We start from the raw sequence: 26304 nt of genomic DNA on the forward strand, positions 1-26304 counted from the left end.
AACCTTAATTAAATGCAACCTCATTGTGAGTTCTTAATCCTTAACTTCAATGTCCTCCCAGCACAGGCAAGTAACCCACATGATAAATAGCTTTTTGCTTCCCTAAGTTTTTGTAATGGATGAGGCTCATTAGTTTACATAATCATCCTTAAAACTAGGACAGCGCGCCTACTGTCACTCCGCAGTGAAATATTAATCCTACCAAGCCAAATATTTGACATGATCTGCTGGGCTTGAGCATTTTCCTTAAACCATTAACTTCTTAGAGGTATGATGTGGCAAACAAGGAAGAAATGAAAGAAAGAAAAAGAAAGAAAGAAAGAAAGAAAGAAAGAAAGAAAGAAAGAAAGAACTAACTCTCATTTTTCACTACAGTTTTGCTATATAAGGAATATATTACAAGGTGAGTTAGGTTTTAAGAGTTATTGAAATTGTTTTTTTTTTAGCAGTTCATGTCCAGACCCATTTCAGCTGCCCCAGTGTCTGGCTTCTCTAGAAGGTTCTGATTTGAAAAGCATATTGTACCTGACCCATCAGGGTGCAGGACACTCAAGGAGTGGGGAGGAAGGCCCACCAGATTCACTGTGAGAGTGCGACTCATTGCCCTCTCGCAAAATCACACAAGGGCAAACACATCACCTTCCAGATGAGAAAGATCTCTTGCTTCTTTCACATAAACTTCATGCAAACATATATGCACCTTTTCCTTTTAAAATGGACAAACCCCCAAATTTCTGAGCCAAAATGTGCCCATAAGGAGAGTATCTTATTTTCTCATGCTACTTAACATGCTATGACTCTTAAGAAACATTTTCTCTCACACAGTGACATGAGAGATATAACAACTCTATAACATTCCATGCTCATTTAAGACACTCTGAGATGCATAAGTGTACTCATATGCACAGGCAGATTTTGCTGGAAAGAAAGTATAGACAGTATTGGAAAGGAAAAAAACATAAGTTCTAGATGCAATTTATTTGATGTGGTGACAATTCACCTCAGGGACAATGGTCTTTAGCATTGGTACCCAGAGCAGAAATATTAAATGGGAAGGCTGGCTTATGTGGATTCTTTTAATTTTCTTTCAGCAATAAAGATCAATTATGTACCCATTTAAAGCCCAGGGTTCTCTATTGCCTGCAGCATAGAACCCCTGTCCAGTCTGTTTCCCTCTCTAGCTTGAGCTCAAAGTACTTCCTCTCCATACCAGATGCTCCCAAGGGCGCTGGCTTCCTAGGCTGTGCCCACAGCTGTGCTCACATCTGTCCCAGATCTGCCCTCTGCTTCCCCTCTGGTACCTTGCCTCTCCCTCATCAGCAACTTTCACCCTCCTCCATCCTGCGGAAACCGAATCAGACAGAATTCATTCTCCTTCTCTCCTGGTCTGTTATTATATTAGAGCTAACTGCTTTCCTGTTTGTCTTCCTTGAGGGAAGGTCACGGGCAGCCTGGCCACTACTGTTGGGTCGTTATTGACAATCAATATGTGTTGGTAAGAGGAATAAGCAGATCAACAATGTAAGTCTGCATATAGGTGACTTCAAATCTTTCCCAGAAGCAGGGAAGATACAGATAATAAAGGAGGCTGGGGCTTTTACAGCTGCTGTATAACCTACTGGAGTCTTTGTTTCCATGCCTAAACTCTCAGGGGACATTTTTTTCTACCTTGGTGATATAGGAAAAGTGGCTTCACATTTGGAAACGAATTCTGCCTTTGTTCTGCCCGCCACCCCCCAATCTCTTATTACACACATTATTGTCTCAGCTGTCCACATCTTGACCAAGTTGGGCCTGCTCTCTTGCCTATTCTAAAGGCCCCTCATGACTACACAGACACACTCAGAGCAATTATAAGAAGGCAAAGAAGTAAGTCTCGAAACCATTCCAGGCCTACTGATTGCCTAAGGCTGGCATAGAGGACTTGCCTGGCTTGGTAACTGGGAAAGGAAAGCAGGCACAGGACACACCTCAGGGAGCCTCAACAGACAGGAGCACTTCAGATTTCCCAGGGGGCAAATGGGCATCCCTCTAGGATATCATGAGGACCACTGCCCTTCCTGTTAGAAGCCTTTTTTTTCTCTTAGCGGTTTTACCATTCCCTTCTCAACTCTGCCCTGTAAAAGGTCCCTGAATGCACAAAACTGTACAAACAGGCGTCAGTCAGCCTTCAGTGGCACTCTACTCATGATCAAAACTCCATCTTCATTTGGCTTTAAATCCACTTGCCTGGTCCTCCTCCTACCCCTGTCTTTTCCAGCTCCCATGTATGGTGTGTTCATATGTGGAGACTCAGAATCTGTCCTGTGGCCACTTCATCCAACCCCTGGGCCAGGAGTTTCAACTCCACTTCTCTAGCCTAGGAAGCCAAAACCTGTCACAGCATCCCCTACTAAAGCTGCTAACAAACCAACAAAACACGCCCCGGTTTCCTTCCACGAGTCTCCTCCTCACCAGATTTCCTGACCTCTTCAAGAGAACCAACAACTTTTGGAACTCTAGCAACAAGAACCTTGTTCTTTTCCTCAGGGCCCTCTTCACAAGCAGGTGAGCCTTCACATATTTAGAATATAGCCTGAGTGCCTCTGCATCTCCCATTTCATTTAAGCAGTGTGAATTCTCACCTACACCACTCCCCTAACCCATCTTGTCCTCTATACAGCAGGCAGGGGAAACTTTGCAAAGGCAAAGCAGAGAGCATCATCTCCCTATGTGAGAAAGTCAGGCACTTCCTACCAAGCGTAAGAAAAACCTGAACTGGCTTCCTCAAGACTTACAACCCGGTCCTCAGGCCCTTCTGCTTCACCCTCCCAGGAAGCTGCATCCACAGTATTCTTCTCTGGCTTGCTTGTGGTATGCAGCTCCTAGTGGTCTTCCCATCGTTCAGTTCTAGCTCACACGCCTCGTGTTCTCAGAAACCGAAATCTCTCTAGCTGCCGTAATTTTCCTCGTATCACTTGTCTCTAACACGTTTATGGTACATCATGAACCTCAGTCTCTGTACCCACTATGATGTCAGTTTCTTAGGAGCAGAGATCTTCTCTATTCCATTTGTTATAGGATCCTTGATTGCTAGTAGGTACACAGCATCACTTCTTGAAATGAAGTTTGTATGACTGTCAGGCTACATGCACAGCTGAAGATGTGTGGTCTAGGACCTCTGTGACCTCATATATATATATATATCATACATATATATAATATACATATATATATATATCATACACATATATAATATACATATATATTATATATATCAAATGAATATATATTCATTTATACATATGAAAAACATATATAAACATGAACATATGTATGAATAAACTGTATACACACACACACATTGAAACAAACAGGACTCAGAGGGACTCTGTAAATGGACCCCAGCCTCTTAAAACAAATACTAATGCAGCAAGTAACAAAACCACATGTGTGGAAGAAACAGGATGGTGCTGGGAGGGGCTAAGCCAGGTGATGCTGAAACTTTGCACTAGGTGTCTATATGCCCTAGTCCAACCCCATGGACCAAAAGAAAGGCTAAAGACGATGCTAAGGGAGATAAAGGCAAGATGTAGGACAAGATACACACAAGATCTGAAGGTTTGTCTGCTAACTGTACTCCCCAAAGCCAAAACACAGGCTTAAGGAGGGAGAGAAAGAACCCAAAGGGAAGTGGGAAAACATGCTTCAAGGATGCAACAATCATATAGAAAACAATGTGCTAAGGCAATGGCTCAGCAGCTAAGAGCTTTGGCTGCTCTTCTAGATGACCAGGGTTCTACTCCCAGCACCAGCCTGGTAGCTCACATGGTGGTCTGTAATTCTGGTTCCAGAAGACGCACTGTTCTCATCTTCATGGATACTTTCTGCATGTGGTGTACAGACACGTACACAGGCAAAACAGATATACATATAAAACAGGAATACATTAAAAAAAAAAAAAGAAGCGATGTCAAATGGAACAGGCACAGGGAACTGAAGATGCTGAAGGCAGCCTGTGTGCTTTCCATAACTGTGGATGTCTGGGGTATATAAAGTTTGGAATACCAATTTTAATCAAGTTTTATAGAAATATAGAATTTTGTTTACGTTCTTTAAATCTACATTGTTAGCACGCAAGATACGCCAGTGTTCTTTAGGGAAGAAATATATCTCACTAAAAGAATGTCTTCCGGGGTTGCAGAGATGGCTCAGCAGTTTAAGAGCACTGGTTGCTCTTCCATAGGACCTGGGTTCAATTCTAAGCAACCACATAGTGGCTCACAACAGTCTGTGACTCCAGTTTTAGGGAATCCCACATCCTTATACTTCACATAGATATACATGCAGGCAAATACCAATGCACATATGATAAAAATAAATAATAATAATAGAAAAAAAAGAATGTCTCTCAAGTGGGATTGATGTGAGAAAAAAATCACCCTTATAGATTGGAGATCCTTCATAATCTTTAGGGAACCTCTTGGTGTTGACATGCAAGGCCACCCTGGTACAAACGCCTCGTGCGTGAAAAAACTCAAGTGTCTCTTTCACGTCATCTTCCTCCTCTACCATCAACACAGACTTTCCTCCCTGAAAACTCCGGAGACCTTCTGGGGCTCACCCCTCTAAACCTGATTCTGCTGGTGTGTCACGTGACCTGGTCTTTGCGGTGACATCCCTGAGATGGTGTCCCCTCAAAAGAGCAACGGTTCCTTTTCTGAAAGGCTGAGGCTCTTCAAACTGACTGTTCTGCCATTTTCATTCCACTTCCTGAAAGGCAGGGTCAGCTTGTGAAAAGCCGTTAAACAACATTCACGGTGTGACATAGCGTCCCTTGCTCTAAACATTCCCTGTACAAAGCGTTGCACAGAGATACCTGTTGAAGTAATTTTATGGGAGACTTCTGCCCCTCTCTAGCTTGTGTAGCTCCTGAATAAAAGACACAGAAGCCTGGTATTTTTATTAACCAGCTGTAAGTCTAGACTAAGCAGGTTCTGAACTATTCCGATTTACACCCCAGCCATAGGCTCCGGGTTGCTTGCTTCTTGAGCCCCCCCAACCCCCAGCTTGCTCTGTTCCATGTGTGTCTCAGGACAAGTGCTTGTGGTCTAGCTTAACTCATGGTGACCTTCTCTTCCTCTTCTTCCTTTTCCCCTGTGGTCCTCTTGAGGTCCCTCACTTGATTGAAATAAATCCTGCCTTCCTATCCTCTCTGCCTAGTCCTAGGGTGCAACCTCTTATTAGCCAACCAGGGATTATTGGGGGGCATTCTTTAGAGCATAACGGTTAATACACTACCCCAAGATCAGGATGCAGTGTGCACAGGGGCACACCACTCAGATTCTGAACACAAGCATACAAGACTAACCCCAACAGATATCACTGGGTTTTACAGTGGCTAGGTCATACAAGAAGGGAGTGTGGAAGCTAATGACTGGCTGCCCATGTCCTGTCTGAAAAACAATGATTTTTATGACAAGTACCTTTAAGAAACCTGAATATGCCTCTGGTGGTGGCACAGGAGGCAGAAGCTGGAGGATCTCTGAGTTTGAGGCGAGCTGGGTCTACAGAGTGAGTTCCTGGACAGCGAAGGCTTGAAAACCAAAAACATAGAAACCTAGATCTAGATCCAGATTGTCTCAGGGGAAAAAAAAATGTTTCTTACAAAGGGAAGGTTACTCAAAAGGTCAGAGTGAGGTGGCCTGGATTGCTGAATATCCTTCAATTTACCTCTAATAGAGCCTCTTAAATTCCAGCTTCCGTCAAAGGCAGGGCAATAAGGTCCAGTCACATATAACTAGGTGTAAGCATGAAGAAAAAGGACCTCAGAGATGAGTGACTGACAGTGACTAATACCTCCTAGGCAGGTATTAGTTAATATCCACAAGATATTAACCACAGGCATCCTTCCAAAGCTGTTTGCTGAAGATGCTACATGCAGGTGCATAGAACACATGACAAATTGATTGGTAACTGAAGGACTTACTGGACCACTGAACTGTGTCTCCTTCCCATGCAATGACACCAATCTCATGGTCAAAAAAGCAAAACTCATCACTGAGAACATTAAAGAAAAATGCTATATAAATGTTGTATGCTCAAACAAAAGCCACAGATCTCTGATGAGTGGGGCAGCATTCCTAAATTCACATTTCCCTGTACTTTAGAATGACATTAAAATGAAATCTAAGTAGACCAAGAGCTCCGTGCACTCGGGCCAATTAATCGCCAGTGAAAGGGCACGGGGCTCCAACAGTGGTTGTAGGCAGGCAACCTCCTTTGAACAAATTGCAGATAGGCACTTTAATGACTATGGAGAAAATATGAGCTAACATAACGGCAGTCAAATCAGTTCCTACAGGAGGCAAAGCGCATTAACTGATATGATGATATCTGCCGCCAAAATACCAGCCAGGGAGAACAAGAGGCTGTCAAGGAAAGACGCTGCTGCCGTGCCAAGACAGCCCAGGGACAGGCTTCACTTCAATATGATGGTCTCAAGGGGAGCATGGGTTTGCTTTCTAAATGTCAGCTCTTTAAGTGATTTTTATTGATGTCTTTTTTTTTTTTTAAAGGACTCTCTAGTTACCCCTGACTACCAACAGGAGATCCCACTTGCTTGGCATGACGGCTTCAGATGCACTCACCTTGATAAATGATAGAAATTTCCTGTCACCCTCAACTACTCTTTCATGACCATGCAGTACAGGTAACAGTGTCCAGACCAATGTGTATCATTCAAGTGCATTGCTAAGCAATCTTCCAGGTGAGGGAGATCCTTTGCTAAGTCCTCAGTAGAATCAGTTTCAGTGTCCTGACATAAAAGGAGATGGAGCTGTTACTGAGACCAGTGTATGCTTTCACAAACATCTGCCCACAGTTCAGAATGGGATGTGGCTTGGTGGTTTGAATATTATTGGCCCATGGGAAGTACTTTTATAAGAAGGTGTGGTCTTATTGGAGAAAGTACATCACTATGGGAGTGGGCTTTGAGATTCTATGCTCAAGCTCCACCCAGTGCAGAAGAGACCCTCCTCCTGGCTGCCTGCCTAGAGAAGACAGTCTCCTCCTGGCTGCCTTTGGATCAAAATGTAGAACTCTCTGCTCCTCCAGCACCATGTCTGCCTGAATGCTGCCATGCTTCCCACCATGACGATAGACTACGCCCCTGAAACTGAAGCCAGCCCCAATGAAATGTTTTCCTTTCTAAGAACAGCCTTGGTTATGATGTCTATTCACAGCAATAAAATCCTAACCGAGATACCAACCAAAAACTAGAGTATGCAAGGTCACCGAAGAGACCAGACCCTGGCCTTGCCAATTTCCCATTTATGAAATTCTTTTCACAAGTTATTTTTCTCCTTTTTAAAGCGTCCTCATTTCTATGATGGAGATACCACGACTACATAATGCTACCTGTTCTAGCCTCTTGATGTTGAGACCTCAAATCGCTTTGAGGGCTGCCTCAAACACCACAAACAAACAATTGGGCAGAGTTCAAATAAACAAACAGTAAGAAACAACCTCATTGGGCTTTCCTTGGGTTTGCATTAGAACTAGTATGTGGGAAGAGTCTCTGAACTGGAGAGTACTTCACAATTATGGAGCCAAATTGATTTTGGCAGAGCCTTGGAGTGCATCGTGCCTCTCTGGGAGCCGTGCCACTCGGCGGTGCCCAGAAGCTAAGTGGGTCAGAGAGTCTCTCTGGAGAACTGAAACCCCAGATTTCAATAGGGAGAAAAAACATAAGCCTGGCCCAAGTCTGGATTCCCTCTTAACCACACAAATTAATTCATGGAGTGATAGCCATAGGCCCTTTACACATAGTAAAGTGGGAATCATTTTTAGAACCTCCTCTGGACATCTCTGAAAATATGAGACTTTTATCGCAGATACAATTCCTCAGGTTCCAAGTGGGCATCTCAGTCCTGATTTGGGAAGAGCGTCTACAAAGTGAATGCTGCACAGGCGTGTGAAGAGTCACTCTCTCCCCACCATCACCACAGTAAATACTGCTGAGTTAAAAACCTAGTTTTTAGCCCCTGAGTCCAAAATGGAGCCTTCGAATGCTTCTCAACACAAAGTACTCAGTGGATCCATCAAAGTGGCAGGCAATCAAAGAGAAGCATCTAACACCAGTAGACCTTCGAATGAAGAGTAACTTATGTTCACTCCAGTGTCTTCCCAAAACTTTTTTCTACTTTCAGAGGATAAAAACAACACTATCACATAGTTTTATCTCACAAACCAATATATTCCACTTTTCTCTTACATTTTATACATAACTCACAATAAGAAGCTTAAAAATAAGCAGTGTTTCACAAGTCACACATTCCATGTTATAAGGTATATGGGAAAGACAACAGATTCCAATATTTGGTTTAAAGAATTGTATAACCAAAGAGCATCCCCCACGCTCATGTGCACAGATCTTGGAGTGTCAGCCCAGTGCTATTTAGTGCAGGTTTTCATTTTTGAGAAACTACAAAATGGTAACAACAAGCCAACAGCCTGGAGAAAACACACCCTGCAATCCTTCTCCTTGTGTGAGAAATGGTGCTATCTGTGGAACCCCTTTGGTTGCTCATAATATCAACAGCTCAGGGCAGGACTTAGAGAGCCTTTGTTGTGGAACTGTGGGCTACTTGAAGCTTTAAAAAAATGCATGCTATAAAGGTTGATATGTGCAAGACATGGCAAAGTATGATTTGTACAGAATTCTCTATGTTCTAGCCCTCTATGAAGTCACTGATGAAAAGAAGTGTTTTTAGACATGAATACAGGACTTAAGACTCTTCAGTGTGTTACTGTAGCAAGGACTATATTACATGATGCTGTCATGTTCTCTGATGACTGCCCAAGGTCATTAATCACTAACTTAAATATTTCTTATAAATTCCAAATCAAGAAAAGATGGAGAAGGTCTGGTATGGTGGTACACATCTTTAATCTTAGTACTTGGGAGGCAGATGTCCAAGGCCAACCTGTCCTATGTAAAGTGAGTTCTAAGCCATCTAGAGCTATGCGTTGAGACCCTATCTTTAAAACAGAGAAAATATCAGAGCTCCAAAACCAAAATGTTTTATTTCATCAGAGGGATCAATTATGTTCTGCTGTATCCCTAAACATCAGAGACTTTCCGTGAAATACTGACATTAGGAATCTTACTCAAGTGTCAAATGTAAAAATACCCTGTACAAAAATTTGAGTTCTTGCACAACTTCATCTCAACCAAATTGATATATTATATGAAATATAATATATATGTATATCTATTGCTGTGGGCCTAAGATTCAAATATAACTCAGCCATCTATTGTGCTGCAGCTGGCTATAGCTACCAGAGTAGCCTTGGCACACAGGATATTGACCTGTGCCAGATGTGTGTATCTGAAGTGCTGTCAGAGCTAGTCAGTTATTTACATCTGCCTATCCAGATGTGATTCAGAAATGATGAAACCGTTGTTTGTATCTAAATAGAATTTCACATCCAGCAAGTATCTTGAAGTCAGAGAGGGCATTTTTTTCCTCAAAAGTCTTCAACACACACACACACACACACACACACACACACACACACACACACACACCACACACACACCCCACACTACCACCACCATCACAGTGCATGACAATAATTTACCCTTGACAAATTAAAGAGGAAAACACTCCACAGAGTATGCTGTACAATGCATAACAACTGCTTGTATTCATAATCTGCAGGATGTCCTGAGCCAAATGTGGTCTAAATATACACATTCTCACACTCTTAATGGCTTTGCCTGCTGCGGGGGTTAGCTAAGTTTTTAACAACTGTTTCTCACAAAGCCCGAAGACATTTTCGGCATTGTCTGCAGAGCACTCACCAAGTGAGGAAATTATTGCCAAATAGTCCAGTATCTCAGGTATGGAAATAAAATCAACCTGATATGTTATTAACTCTCAAAGCCACATGACCCAGTAGTCCAATGGTAGGGTAGTTTAATGGCTCAATCTTAATAGTAGAGAATACAAATAATTACAGTCCTGTATCCACAACTGGGAACTTCTCCAGCTGTGGGATGTGTCCAGGGGTTTATAGAAGGTAGAGGCAGACCTCTGGAGCTCTGGCTATCTGATCCTTCATGAAGCCAGAGGACTGGGTTTACTTCCCTGTAACTGGACACCTCTGTGGATTCCAGCTAATACCTGTTCCTGGTGCCTGCTTCCCTGTCCCCAGCTCCTGCCCTGACTCCAAATCTAAGCCATAGAACAATGGAGTAGCAGAGTATTGCAGAGCATCTGCATAATTTGAAATGGGCTAACAGATCTCCGCTGAGGCCTCCCTACCTTCCTTCATCTTAGAGCATCACTCCACCACGCTGTTGTACCAGAACATTTCTACTTGGTCTGCCCAGCAATCATAGGACTCACATCACGCAAAGCAAAGCCAGCATCTACCTTCAAAGCTGATTTCTATCTCTTCCATCACAATCAAATGAACCCCTTATTCTCTTCCTCTCTCAAGAAGCCACATACTTGATTAAGCACATCCAAGATTGGGAAGCCCTCGTGTGAACTGCAGGAAGGAGACTCGGGTTTACTTCTTTGTCACAATTCTCCCAGGTTGTGGAGCCATCTTTCCACGGGCTCCATTAACTTCTCCTAACACCTTCTGTGGTCCTCCTTCCCGCTCTTATGCCTTCTTTCCCACCCTTTGGGCTTTTCCGTGCATTCGCTTTTTCATTCCATCTACATCAAGCTTCTCTAGTGCAAAAATCCTGTTGGGCTATCATGCTTATCACACTGCTTTCCAAATTAAGAACTTCTAGACCTTTCCTAAGTTAAACCAAACCAAATCAAACCAAAACCAAAGCCAAAAACCAACCCCCCCAAAGCAAACAAACAACAAACGAACAAAAAACAAAACAAAAATCCTCAAAAGCAAAAAACCATAAAACCTCAAAAAAAGCAAAACAAACAAACAAACAAAAAAAACAAAACAAAACAAAACAAAAACAAAACACCCGGAAAAATAGACAGTATATAGTCTAATCCCAATCTTCCTTTTCTATGAAGGCCCCTCTATTCGCTTGAGGGGACTAATCTATGCAAATTCCTCAAGGTAGGACTTGTTCTCTATCTCTGAACATACTGCCAGCAATCCTTTCATATCTGTTTTTCCATTCATCCTCAAAGATGCTCTCTCCTCCTTTCTACACACTTCCTAGACATCCTTCATAGTTAGGTTCAAATCCAGCTCCCGAATTTGATATCCTCTGGTGACCCCACTCATGTGACGTTCATAATGTATCTCTGTGGCTTGGAGTTTTCCACACTAAGAACATTCTTCACACTTCTCCCCTGGCAACTGAGTGAGAGAGCAATACATTTTGGCCAACTGACTGATATACTTTAGCTGACAAGATTCTACAAAGAATTTCAAAGCCTTAGCTTTAGACCACTAGAAAGGTTCATTTTAGGTGCTAAGTTCTCTTAGTAGACCCGAGTCTCCTTCCTGCAGTTCACATGAGGGCTTCCCAATCTTGGATGTGCTTAATCAAGTATGTGCCTTCTTGAGAGAGGAAGAGAAGAGGGGGGTTCATTTGATTGAACTAGGAAGATTATTTCTGAGTCTAGCACAATGCTAAAAGGATTACAATAACAAGATGCAGCTCTCATTTTTCCACAACCAAACTTACAAAGTGGTCGAGTAAAATAGTGTCTCAAAATAAGCAAGCAATGTAAAGACATGTATATGTATATGTATATGTATATGTATATGTATATGTATATGTATATGTATATGTACAAAGTCATACTTTGAAGCCCCCAAAAGGCAGAAACCAGAAACAAAGTGCCTCGGGAAATGGGAACACCAGTGGGTTCTGAGTTTTGAATCCCAGTTCAGTCACTAGTGTCTCTCAAGATGCCACTGTAAGGGAGAAACCAGTCCTGTGCATTAAACATTGTGTTTTCTTATTCCACTGTGCAGACACAAGGCACAGCATGTGACTGTCATCACAGTACCTGGCTATCACACTTCAGCGATGCGGATTCTCTGGCTGTTTCTCCAGACACGTCTGAGAGCTCCCTGAGGCAGAGATGGAGTCCTTCCAATATTCATCCCCCATATTCCTGTTCATAGCTCTCAGAACACAGGGACTGCTGATTAAGTTAGGGCCCATGAAGGCCCATCAGCGAGGTAAGAAGTTAGCAGACAGCAAAGGGCCATGATACCTACAGCATAGGCCTGTAGCAGAAGGAGGGGCTGGGAGCCTGTGGTACTTTATCCATTTCTCTTTTTGCATTTAACGAGTCGGGCAGCCACCCTGCAGATGGAAAACCATGACTTCTTGAGAGAAGTACCAGTGGACTGTCCTTGAGATAGCAAGGGTTGCATCTTTCCATGCATACATACATAGGCCGAATAGCATCTAAAGTCTGGAAAGTCATTAAAGGCTGATGTGAAAACAGGGAACACAAACCCCCTGAACTGGAGCCGGCACAGTGGTCATGTTCTCGTTCTTAAAATACCTATTTTCTTCAAAGCAGCCACAATTCCTACCACATGTCTCTCCCTGAGCCACAGTGGTCTGTGAAGCGTCTATGAAACATCACCAGGGGTATTCTGTGCTGGTTCATGTTTCTCGGAAAAGGCCGGGTGATCAAGTGAAAGGAGTTCTAGGCTAAGAATAGAAAAGCTGATCTAAGTCACATGATCACATGATTTAACCATTTCTCTTTCCCCCATGGTAAATGTACCATGCTGCCTTCAATGGGTCCACTTGAGGATCACAAGAGCAGGAAAGGTCCAGACACCAGTGTACTTACTCCCCAAGGCTGCTGTAACATATCACTGCAAATTCAGGATATTAAAAAAGGGAAAACTTGTATTTGCATGTTCTGGAGGCCAGACAGTAGTATCAAGAAATCCCCAATCGTGATGACAACAGGCCATGGTCACTGAGGCTGTAAGACAAAGTCTGTCCTTTGCCTTTTCTAGCTTCTCAATGCGTTAAATCTCTGCCTCTCTTATTGTGGATGTGTATGCATATGTACACATTTCTGTGCATATGTGCAAGTCTGTGGAGGGCAGTGATCAATGTTGAGTGGTGCTTCAATGGAACTCCATTGTATGCATGTTTTGTGTGTGTGTGTATTTACTTACTTTTTGAGACGAGTCTCTCACTGAATCTGGAGCTACTAAGTCCACTAGACAAACCCTTGGGGTCCTCATCGGTCTCCCCAGCATAGGATTAAACCTGCTGCCCAGCCAGCTTCTTATATAATTGTGAGAAAGTCAATGTCAGGTCCTCAGGCTTGAACAGCAAATGCTCTAGCAGTGGAACCATCTCCCCAAGTCTACCCTGCTCTCTTTTAAGAACTCTGTGATTAGACAGAAAGACCACAGGATGCTGTGGGAGCATCTATCTCTTCATTTCAAAAATCCTTAAACACATCATCTGCCAAGGCTCTTTTTTTTCAGGTAAGGTAGGTTCTGTCCGTGAGGATCTGGTGTCTTTGGGGCCACCATTCAACTCTTGATACGAAATCAACTGCATTACGTGCACCACACGATTCATGCCCCATGTCCTTGGCTTAGTGCTTATGATTGCAGCAGGATAAAATTTCTTCCAAGTCAATGTACACCTCAGACTTTACAAAAAAAAAAAAAAAAGTCCCATGAAGGATTTGTATTGCATTAAGTATAGAACACCACCAGCCAAGTTTGGAAAAGCCTCATTGTACTTGATTTTTAGTTACCAACATTAGATCTCATGCAAAAAAATTTTCTAACATAGTTGAGTGTTACATATTCTTTTTTTTTTTTTTTAATTTTTAAAATAGCCAGACCTTCTGTTCGGAGAAGCTGGAGAGGAAGAATTGTATCATTAATGCTCCGCTGTCAACTGCCAAGAGCTTGAGTGGCATTTGTAATGTATGGCTAGTAACAGTTCAGAGTAACCCCGAAAGACAAAGTCAGGGAGCTACTCAAAACTGCAGTGGGCTCCCCCCAAATGGCTATGTGCCCTTGCAGTCTGCCTGATTCATCTCTTCAACAGATAATCGGGAGAAGCTAGAAGTGGGTCAGCTCACTCATCTTCCCGATGGGCCTTTGTTAAGACTGTAGTAGGCGTCACACACTAGGGACCAGGCATTAAACCAAACGGGCAAGTCCCTGCTAACCTGGATGTCTTGTTCTTTTTGGAAACCATCAAAAACAAGAACAACAAATGTTATGTGGCAGGTGGAAATATTCACTGCAGGAGGTATCATGAGGCAGTGAACAGGGGAGGGGGGCCTGGGGGAGGGGGATGAGGAGCTTTAGGCTGTAGCTGGGGAATGCTGTTCTGTTGCAGTAACAGTTAGTACAGACAGCAGGGGAAGAGAACCGTGTGGGCACTGGGTGGGTGTTCCTTTAGCTGTTCCGGACATCTAGAACATCGTGTTGTGTTCAAAAAGTAGGACACACTCAAAGACTAATAGGGTCATGTCAGAAGGACCCAGCTTAAAAGGCTTCCCACGGACGAAGCTTACTTAGGACAGCATGACAGCCCAAAAGAGGCACAGTGGTTGCGAATTATTATAGGCCAAATAAATGTTTTCTATTTCTTGTTTAAAAATGTATGAGTCAACAGTAACATGCCTAAAATTGAGAGAAAAAAGAGAGAAAGTTCCTTAGCTGATGAATTAGTGACAGAAACCTGTGACAGATTTCAGCACAAAACTCATCCAAACAAGGTCATCCATGAATGTAAAAGCCAGTATGGGTAATTTTGTTGGTATTCACATGAAATCAAAATATCACCCCAAGCAGGGCTTAGACACCGGGCTTCAGGCCTCTTGCTTGAAGCCACACTAGAGCATCCCCAACTGTCCTGGCCAGGTACTGGGCTTCAGGCTTCCTGGTAAGGAATAGCTCCATCCCCTCTTGCCATGTATCTTGAACCCAGGTCTGAGCCAGAGGGAACTACTGCACAGTGTAGATTGTGTCTAGTGTAGTGACCCACGGCAGAGTAGCGGCTCACTTCAAATCTGTCAACGTTCAGAAAAGAAAACAAGTGGGGGAAAAGGTGAGTTTACCAGCTAAAAGAGGTAACAACAGGCATTGCTGTGGATTTGGTCTAACACTTGCATTATGTTAATTGGGTCCCCAAATTGCACGAGAATCCACTTGTAAGATGCTGAGGGTCCCTGTCCCCAGTTGGTTTTCACTGGTAAATAAAGTTGCCAGCAGCCAATGGCTGGGCACAGAGAAAGAGGTGGGACTTTAGGATTCCCAGCAAGGGGACGGAGGGAGGAAGAAAGAAGGGAGAACTGCCATGATGGGAGAGGAGAAAGACCAGGCCTGAGAAATGGAGGACATAGAGACAGCCAACATGTAAGAGCTGGGGAAGTGCAGTCCCAGCCTCCCCTGCCCCCACCATGAGTCTAGGGCAACAAAGATGGAATATAGATTTTAGTAAGTAATAACTTGGGAATATCAGAGGAGAGGTGTTAGCCATGTGGAGGTTTGAGAGTGGTCCATCCATTGAGCTGCTTAAAGCATATTAAAATATAAGGCTGTGTGTGTGTGTATGTGTGTGTGTGTGTGTGTGTGTGTGTGTGTCTTTCATTCGGGAACTCAAACATTGGGGTAGGTAGTGAGGAAAGTGTGCTGCCGCCACTGCCACATGGACAATTTGTGTAGGTGACAACTCAAGGGGATTTTTGATTTTTAATTGGGTCCTGATTTTTTTTTTAAACAAACCCAAAACAAACAAAAGCAACTTCCAGACTTCAGTGGTAGAATGTTTGCCTAGCATGCAGAACACTCCAAATTTTGATGTCTAGTACCATTAGAATTAAAAACAAAGACAAATAAAACGTTTATAGACAGTTGTACCTCCATAGCCAGGCACACATTAAGGTCCTTGACAGTGTCTTTTGTTATATTTGTTGGTCAAATAGTCACACTGTGGTTAGGAAGGAACACAGACTTGCTCATAAGATATAAATGTCAAAGTATTTGAACATTATTTGTTTAGATGCCTGAAAATTACTTTCAAATACATATAGGAGTTGCGAAGGAAGAATGGGCGGGAGGGAGTACTAGACAAGAATGGGGGGGGGGTCTTAGCTGGCAAATCAAGGTGGCCAGGGCTCTTGACTGTACTGTTCTTTTAATGTTTTTGGAGGTTTGGATTTTTTTTTTTAATTGAAGAAATAAGAGAAAATTCTGGGAGGATAGAAAATCATAAGCAACAATATAGAAACCTGCTTAGACTAGTCAAGAAAAAAAAAACAGTTTAGGGGGCTAGAGAGATGGCTTAGTGGTTAAGAGCACTGGCTCCTCTTTCAGAGGTCCTGAGTTCAATTCCCAGCACCCACAGGGTGGCTCACTACCATCAGTCATGGGATATAATTCCTTCTTCTGGTGTGCATGAAGTCAAAGCACCCACATCCATACAGTACATAAACAAATAAGTCTTAAGCAGCCCCATGTGACCCAAGAAGATGACTGAGGGGTGGTGGGCAGGATATGAGCAATAGTAGACAGCTGCTGGAAGGTTCTGAGCAGACGAGGGAGTGCTGGACACTCGAGACACAGACAGAGGACAAAAGCTGACTCAGTAGAAGGCTGGCTGAATCATTACAAAAATCTATTGATGTGGTTCAATAGCTTAGACTAAGGTGGTAACTGTAGAGATGAAGAGTCAAGTTTGTTGCAGAGATTTTCATTTCCCATTATGTGGTAAACTATCTGACCAAAAAAAACCCAAAAAACCAAAAAAACAAAAAAACCAAAAAAACAAAAACCCAACGTATGTGAGAAAGGACTTCTTTGGCTCACAATTCCCATTGGAGTCCATCATTGCGGGGGAGTCAAGGCAGTTAGGAACCTGAAGCAGCTGGTCATATCCTATCCACAGTCAAGAAGGCACAAAGGACAAGAAACTGGTGGTGAGCTGACGTTCTCTACTCTTCACAGTCCAGGGTCCCTGGCCAGCGAAAGGTGCTCTACACTGTGAGCCATTGTTCCCACTCATCAAGGTAACCCTCCTAGCATCCCGCACATAGTTCAGGTTTAACTACACGTGATCTCAGATGGCTCTAGACTGTTTCATATCAACAAAGCTAACCACCACATACTGCTAATGGCACCTTCCAACCCAGCACACTCAGAGACCCTCACCACATGGTATGTGCACCTTGAAAGAAAAGATTAAACGTGAGAAATTAAAGATGACTTCTGAACCAAGCATGGAGGCAAGAGAACGACTGTGAGTTCAAGGCTCACCTGGTCTATATAATGAGTTCTAGGCCAACCAAAGCTGTATAGTAAGAGCTTGTTCTCAAAAAACAAACCAAACCAAACTGATAAAAGTAGTGACTCAGAACCTGGTCTAAGGGGGGGGGGGGTGGTGGCAAATAGGAAATAGCAGTGGAGAATCCATTCTAAGACCACAATGAGAAAGAACTGCTCCTCTCATTTTGATGTATGTCTGTAATGTCTTACTGCCGGCAACCAGTGATGACTCAGTTGAGGAAATCTCATGGACAAAGAAAACAGAAAAGCAGAAGTCTCCAAGAAATAAAGCTCATCTCCCTTTCTTCCTGGGGTTACCAGCACAACTAGAGCAAGCCCATCAAAACTTTCATTCTCCGCTACATGAAACTAGAATATGTAGCGTCTTCAGCAGCAGATTGGACTTTGTAGCTCATTCTGAACGCTCGGTTTCCAAGAACAATGCAAAGCTGAGAATAATAAGACAGAGCACTCATCTTGGAATAGTTCACACGTGTTCCCTAATGAATTCTCACAACACCCCCAAGAGGTATTATTATCCACGCTACTGCTGGGGAAATGTGAGGAGTTTTTCTTCCCCCTTCGGTTTTGCATTTGTATGACTTCTCGAGCTGAGACACCTCTGTGCTTGACTGTATCAGCGTTCTGTGCTTTCAAAGAATATCACAACTTCATTCTCTCACCAACATGGTGGGTGTTAATGGCTGTATCCACAGATTTTTAAATGTAGGAAACAGGTTTTTTTTATAATGATGTTGAATGCTGTTTTTCCTAGTCACAAAATCGAACACATGGGACATAGCTTTGAGTCCAACACACACAGGCACATAGATGTGTACACACACACACACACTATCTCACCTGGATAGACATATACACACATTTGACAAAGTAGATTTTTTTCTTTTTCTCTCTCTTTTATTTTCATTTATCACAAGAATAATTAGTAAGAGGTACTGGTGAAGGCACCATACAGTAATTTCAACATGAAGCCAACATTCAAAGAGTGAGTTCAGTGGAGTAGTCAGAATATTTGGGCCACAAAAGAGCTCAACAATGGGCACTCAGAGCTGCTAGGGCCAAAGGGAGGGTGAAGAGTGCACGGTACAAGGAAAGGTCCTGGCCCCTGGCAAATGGAATGGCACTACTTCTTCAGTCACGAGGAGGAGAACGCTCTCCTAATAGGGCTCACAGGATCCTCCAAAGGTCACAGCAGTGCTGAGAACATCATCACCCCAGGCAGCAGGCCATTCCAGCTAAGGAAGCTGGCTGATCCTGCTCAGCTTGAAACAGCATAGATCCTGGAGCCCCTAGGACCCACAGCCTGGCTGCTAACTGAACCTAATTTGAGCCACGTTACAACATCTAGACTCTCTAAAATAATCTTAAAAGGGCAAAGTGGGCAGAAGATGGAATAATGCATGCAGGACCAAGCAGAAGTTTTTCCCCCTAATGACAAAATTCCCCTCTCTAAATGGAATATTATATTCTAGAAACGTAATTACGGTGACTGTAAGTGGATGCCGGGAGAAAGGGTGACAGAACAGACGCGTGCTATAGAAGAGCAATGAGGCTCTCCAGCCCAGGGCTGAAGCGAGGGCCACAGTAGAACATAGTCAATACACTGGGAAATAGGAATAATCTGGAGTTCTAATTAGGAGGGTGTCAAAGTGCATGAGGACCGCGATAATCAGACCACTGCAAAGTCCAACGCGATTTGGACCAGGGCAAAGAGGAAAATGCTGCCCCCACAAACAAATTCTCCCTAGGCCTCCAGTGCCTCAACAGTCAACAAATTCAGTTCCCATCCCCACAGACAACATGTCTATATGTGTGAAACATCAGGAGTAGCACCAGGCACAGGGTGAGCTCTCTCTACGATTGCCAGAAATTAAGCCACTTTGCATACAAACACCTAGATTACTGATCTGGGAGTTGAAACCCCGTCGTCAGTAGAGTGAACGGAAAAGTGAGTATGCAAATGTGAACAAGTGAAGGGAAAATGTAATCGCGGGGACAAATTGACCAGATCGTTTGTTCCCAGGGTCAGGACCATCCCTACAGTGGTGCATGTATACACAGGCTCTGCAAGGACTGACATATTCCCCAGCCTCCACTCTCCTCAAAAGCCTTGCTTGCTATCTGGCCTCCTAAGACTTTGCCCCCTAATTGGATTGAGTGACTGCATAGCAGATAAGCTTATGAGGTTATGATGTCCATTAATACATAATATATAAATATGTACATATATACATATATAGTTAAGCTAGGTGTGGAGGCACACATCTGTAATTCCATCACTTAGGACCCTGAAACGTAAGACTTCAAGGTCAAGGACAGCCTGGACTCTATAGCAAGAACTTGTCTCAAGAGCACTATGATCTTCCAGTCAAACAAAAGGAAACCAGGGTTGTCTCATGTATCCTTACCCATTGACATGACATGTGAAATCTTCTACCCTGCATCATCCCTCCCAGGGAACCAGAGAAAACAGCCTGGTCCTCCTTTGCAGTCTTACAACAGCAGTCTTCCCAGTAGCCACACTTGCAGAAACATGGGAAGGGTGGGTCAGCAGAAGTGCTAACAGGCTTGTCCACACTGCCCCTGCCACCTCTTCCGTAACATCTGAGGCTGCCAACCTTCCCATCTCTGCCTCAGCCATGCTCACAAGGTCAGCACAGTGTGTTACCACTAGGATCATCACTGTGTGGCACAGCCATCCATCCTCCACAGAGTGACCACCCTACATTGATTTAGTACTACAGAATAATTCAGAAATAAATCTCGGGAACATATAAAGCAATTCATTAAACCGTCGCATTCACAAAAGCACAGGAACTTGTATCATAGAGTACAGAGAAACTACCATCTGCTGTGAGCTTGTTCAGATTTTTTTTTCTCTTTTTGCAGTGTTCTCTCCAAAGCAAAAGGGGAGGGGGAGGGATACAAAGAGGAGTGGCTGCATTTATCCAAACAGCAAATGGAACTAAAAGGACACAATGGTTCTGCAGTCGGGTGACATTCTAGTGAGAAGGGGACACAGTGATGTTCCCGGTGAGAAGGAGACACGGAATTAGAACACATTGCCGCACGCTTGGTAAACACTGTGTCTGCCTCTCACCATGGCAACAAGTGAGGTGAAGAGAAGCCGTGGATGCCCAGCAACATTTCCAGCAGCAAGACAAATATTCCAGCTCTCCGACGGACTGCTGGACTGCGTTGGCTGACACTGTTCTTATGCCCTCCCTGCTAGGGCACTGTCTGCCTTTGTTGCTCACCACTCCCAGAAACAATATGCGTCGTGTTCTTGCTGGCACAAGGCACACTCAATGCTGAGAAGCTTCTGTTCCTAAGTTCCCACTGAAGTTGGCAATTTGTAGATGGAGGCTATACATTCAGGGTCCAGGTAGTTCACAATGGCCTCAAGGTCACAGCACTTGAGGCTTAGGACACTGGCCAAGACTCAGGAACTTTCCTAGTCTTTCCAGTCAAAAATCTCAGATGCCTCCAGGTCCAGTCAGCTAACGTGAATGAATGAAATGAAGTAATGCAATGGGCTGGAGAAAAGGAGCCCACAGACCAAGGGCAGCAGCAACCTACTCAGAGACAAAACACTGCCAGGGCAAACACAGACTCACTGAAGTTCCTTACACATAGCTCCGGATCCATCCAAACCCAGCTCTCGCTCTCTTTTTAAATCTCTATGTGTGCAATTATGTGTGCACATGTGTGCGTGCACATGCTCAAATATGGGTGTACTTGTGCTATGGTGCATTCGGAGAGGACAGGGACAACCTCAGGTGTCAGTCCTTGCCTTCCACTTTGTTTGAGACAGGGTCTCTATGTTGCTTCTCTGCTTCTCTCACCATATGATCTGGCTGGTTTTCCCATACCCTTATAAAGATGTTGGGATTATAGACATGTGAACAACATGGCCAATAAGAACTGGTCTGTGGGTTTTGAGCATCCAAACTCAGATTCCCACACTTGGATGACAAATACTTTTACCCACTGGCCCACCTCCACTTTTTCAAAACCCATTCAGCAACAAGAACTTTACTTAGTATTTAGTACTGGTGCCCCTCAACTTACAATGAGGCTCTGTCCCAATAAAACCATATTTTATTGTCCAGAACCATTTATCACCAGGGTCTAGTAACGACATGTTTGGCTTTGCTCCTTCTTGATCACAGGGTTGGCTAGGAACTAAGCTCAGTGCTGCCGGCCAAAAAGCTCAGTGCTGGCCAAAAAACTCAGCACAAAAAGACAAGATCACACACAACTAGCTTGTAAATGACATTCTTGGAACAATACAACATTCAAAACTTGAAGCCTGGCTTCTATTGAACATATCCAATTGTGCCCCATGGAAAAGTCAGTATCCCCTTAGGTGGAGCCATTGTAAGATTTGGACTGACAGGACATCCGAGGTGCTGTCCTGGGTACTTGAAAGACGGTAAAAAGTTAGGCAGACCAGTCTCTCCCTCCAGAGTGTCTACTCTAACTCTCTTCTTCAGTGCAGCAGGCCTTGATTTCTAGACCATGTTTCACGCCCCTCACATTCGTCAGGCACAGTCTCTAGCATAGTCTTCATCAGTCAAGTGTTGATGGCTGCTCTTCCCTGGTCAGGGTTTATGTGTGGACAGCTGAAACTTAACAATTTGTGGAAGAACCACAATTCCAGTTCTCTGTTTCAAGCGGTCAAGACCACTCTCAGACACACCTAATACAGAACATGCTATGTCATACAATATATAAATATAAAAATCAGACCAGACTCAAGTCCTCGGCAATACTCCCAGGCACTCACTCAGCTGATCCCCGTTTTGGAGCCTCTCCTGCATATATCAGAACTACGGAGGAGGATGACTGTGTGTGTGAGCAAGCAGACAAGGTGTGTTCTCCTGGTGGAGTTTACAGCACAATGGACACTGCCCTCTGGAACGAGTGCCTTACTGGACGGGGAGTTCAGCGTGTGTGATTTCATTTATGGGTGAGAGGAAGGACTTGGGGGAAGCATGGAGAAGAAAGAGAGTATTTTAAGTGCTGGGATCGTGGGGAATTGCAATAGCTGTCTCAGAAGTGGAGAGGGAAGACATGTACTAAGGACACTTAAGGCCCTCAAGGTGCTATCTGTCACACTAGTAGCTGAGAAACTGGTGTTCAGAATTAAGTACATATTTTATTTAGGAACTAAGGTATGCATTGCTATTACCTTTTCCCCCAGCATGGCTGGACCAAAAAAACAAACAGACAAAAACTTTAAAATTTGAAGAAAGAAAGGACCTCTTGGTATACGCAATCCTATGTTCTGTTAGTGCAGGGCCGTACTCTGCTTCTTTCCAGCTAGGTGGGCATCTTAGCTTCCCTGAGACTGGCTGTCTGGGGAGTGGGTCCATTCCCAGAAAGCTTCCTAAGGAAGTCTTCCTCTCACAAGGAGTGAAGTCACTTTGCTGGCACATCAGGTACAACACTTCTGGGCCTCATCTCCCAGACAGAAAGCTTCCTCGTCAGGAGAGCTGACTTGGAGCTTGTGGCTCTCATTTCTGGCCAGTACCCCAGAAGGCTGACCTGGAGAAGCCCACAGGGACCTGCTGGAGATGGAGAGCTGACTCAGCCATCAGCACAGCCTGCCTCCCAGGGCTTACCATGAAAGGAGCAGAACCTTCCACCACCATATTTAGAAAGTCTGTGTCAGCACCTCCAAAGGGCATGGCTGTCACTCTTCCCTACACCTTCCCATCTACACACAGGAAAGGCACAGGGGAGAAATCTGACCCCTCGCAGCCAAGGGAGAAGAATGTCATCAGTGCCAAGGTACAATAAATGCGCTTTTCCCCAAAAGGCATAAACACAATTAAATTCCTACAATTTATAATATTAGACCATCATTTTGGAACAAACTATCAGAGACACTTATAAACAAGCTGCCAATCACATAACCCTCTCTAGAACAATCTTTATGCGTTCTAGGGCAGAGTCATCACTAGTATGTGGTCCTGCCTCCCTAATTGTTCTCTCTTGGGTTCCGGTCCATCCATCCATCCATCCATCCATCCATCCTAGAGACCTCAGTTTCCATCAATCATTGAGCATTAACTACTGAATACCTACAATATACACCTCTCTTCCATCAACATCTGTGACAAAGACTGCTAACTGTTCTCCAAACCTGTTTGGTCCCTTTCCTGACTCCAAGTAGGCTCTATTTCATTAGGTGTGACCAGAACACTGCATTTTTTAGTAAGGGAATGTGCAACAGCTTCCACTGTGCTCCATTCTCTATGAACTTTGCAATCCATCAAGACATCCTTGAAGGTGGATGTGTTGCAGACACCACTGGTCCCTGGATGGAGCAGATCCTTTCCAAAGTCCTAGGCTGGTTGGCGGTGAACACAGCTCTTTGTATTTAAGCTGTTCCGCTCGGGTGGCTGATTTGTTCGCTAGTTAATACTTCTCTGCTTCTCGTGCATTCATCTACTCTTTAACAAACCTTTCTCCAGTTGTTTACTGCATTCCAAGTGTTGAGCAAGGCACATGGGAAATAAAAGAATCTAAATGCAGGTCACGAGGTCTACCTAAACCAGGTAATTAAAATTCTATCTAAATGATTTCACAGCAGTGCGGATGTCTGAAGTCACTGACAGGGGACAGGTGCGAGACATCAGCTTGAGTTGAAGCTATTAAATCTCTCTCTGTCCGTTAGCATCTTTCTCTGTAGTCAGAAGCAATCCTCCCCTGCGGCTGACAGTGGCGGGTGGAGGCGAGTGACACGCTTTTAGTTTAGTAGTCAAGGTTCTGCATAACGAGGCCCCAAATCAAATTAAAATTTTTGAGATGGTCTCTTATCTCCCAGGCTGGCCTAGAGATTGCTATGGAGCTGAGAACAACTCTGAATTTCTGATCCTCCTGTCTCTGCTACCAGAGTGCAGGAATGATAGGTCGCACAGTTTTATGTGGTGATGGGGATCAGATGTAGGTTTCATGTACCATGCTGCTAGGTAAGCATGCTACCAACCGAGTTATACCTTCACTGCCAGAGTCAAGTTCTAATCCTTAACAATCTCTCTCTAACAACTCTATTTCTCTTCCATTCCACCCTCCTACTAGACGATCAGCCCATGATTTTCAAAAGATTGTTATATTTATTTGAGAGAGAGAGAGAGAGAGGGAGAAGAGGGAGAGGGAGAGAGAGGGAGAGAGAGAGAGAGAGAGGGAGAGAGAGAATGTGTGTGTATGTGTGCATGTGTATCAGGAGGTGGAGAGATGTGTATATGTGAGGGTATATGGGAGGAGGTTGGGAGAAAGGTGTGTGTGTATGTGTGTGTGTGTGTGTGTGAGAGAGAGAGAGAGAGAGAGAGAGAGAGAGAGAGAGAGAGAGAGAGAGAGAGAGAGAGAATGTGTGTGTATGTGTGCATGTGTATCAGGAGGTGGAAAGATGTGTATATGTGAGGGTATATGGGAGGAGGTTGGGAGAAAGGTATGTGGGGGGGGGGGGGAAGAGGAGAAGAGTGGGAGGGAGGGAGGGAGGGAGAGAGAGGACAAACCATAACACACACAGAGGTCAAAGGACAACTCACAAGAGCCAATTCTCTCTTTCTACCCTTTGAGTCCTGGGGATCAAATTGAGGTATTCAGGCTTGACAACAAGCATCTTTATCTGCTGACCTGTCCCTTCAGGCCAGGACAGACACTGAAATAATTTCTTACTTCCTAGAGTTGCTCTTTTTTGTTTTGCTTTGTTTGGCATAGTTGATGCCAAACCTTCAGGATGTCTTGTGGTTCAGCTAAAATACACTCACTCATTCCATAAAATTTTTCTCCCCCACACTCTTCGACATTACCTTCCTCTACTACCACAGCATTTCGACTGCTTGCATTTTGAGTAGCATACTGGTTTATGAAAGACACAGAGAGGTCTGAGTACCCTGAAGAAACTCCCATATCTCATGCGTAGATCACCATACCTCGACAGCTTACAAGAGCAGTGGAATTCTCCAGATAAATAAAAAGATTTTCCTATGTTTTAGGATCTAGATGATGCTTTATAAAAATTATTACATATAACTTTCAAGTGAAAATTTGCTTTTTATAATTATAAATACAATCCTACTAGCGCACTAGAACCAAAGTTCAAAGTCATTAATTCATCTCTCTAGTCAATTTTCCCCACACATTTTTCATTCAATCTTATTTTAGAAACATGACAGAAACAAATGTGTAAAACTATGAAAATACCATCCAAAGATTTTAAGTTAGGGCTTTCAAGGCACTAGCTAGGAATGACAAAATTGTGTTCACTTGCTTAAAGAAAATAGAGCTTCAATTACTGTGATTAATATGCTGCCCTTTCCAACTGAAAGTCTACTTCAATTAAAAGACTGACTCTACTTTCTTCCTTAAGATGAAAACGAACAAGTATGTGGAGTTCTCTGGGTAATATTCTGTTAGACACATGGAGACATCGTGATACCAAAATTTAAAAATTCCATTAGAATATATAGAGCATAATACAGTAAATATTATTATTTTCTACCATGCAATCTTTACAGCAGGCTGTCCAAATGTCCCCCAACGTGTAAGTGCTGATCTTGGTTAACTGCTGATGTCACTATAAGATGTTGGGAACTTACAGGAGGCGGGGCCTAGTTGATGAGAGCAGAAGGCACACTGAGGTCCCAGCCTGCTCATTCCCCTCTGCTTCCTTACTGTCAGGGCGTGTTCAGCTTGCTTCCCACCATCACCTTCTACCTCATGCCAGGGTCGCCACAGAAGGCGTTATACAAAGCTATTCTCTGTCTCTTTTTCCTAGGAATGAGTGTAGTCCTGTCGGCAGGAAATGAAACGAAGTTCAGTCATTAATTCACTTCCATAGTTAATTAATTCTTTCTCTCAGATTCCACAGTAATGGCTTGAAACCAGGAGCCAAAATACACCTTGCCTCTTTCTAAGTTGTCCGGCACTTTTGTCACCGTGACAAAGAGAACACAGACACAGTTTTGTTTTGTTTTGTTTTTAATGAACGAGAAGAATGGAAATCAGCCTATGGGT

General features: G+C 43.7%; 1 protein-coding gene and 1 long non-coding RNA gene across 18 annotated transcripts in view; one reads left to right on the forward strand and one right to left on the reverse strand.

Moving 5' to 3' along the window:
* The window catches only part of Mast4 (microtubule associated serine/threonine kinase family member 4), a 602614-nt gene that overhangs the window by 193787 nt on the left and 382523 nt on the right, over positions 1-26304 (reverse strand). The gene's annotated exons all lie outside the window — the stretch shown is intronic.
* Positions 1-26304, forward strand: part of Gm30106 — a 48713-nt gene that overhangs the window by 18471 nt on the left and 3938 nt on the right. The window contains exons 2-3 of the long non-coding RNA XR_382843.4: positions 6558-6691; positions 11956-12165. This is a non-coding gene — a long non-coding RNA (predicted gene, 30106). The remainder of the gene's footprint in view (positions 1-6557; positions 6692-11955; positions 12166-26304) is intronic.

Source organism: Mus musculus, chromosome 13, assembly GCF_000001635.26.
Source record: "Mus musculus strain C57BL/6J chromosome 13, GRCm38.p6 C57BL/6J".
Lineage (NCBI taxonomy): Eukaryota > Metazoa > Chordata > Mammalia > Rodentia > Muridae > Mus > Mus musculus.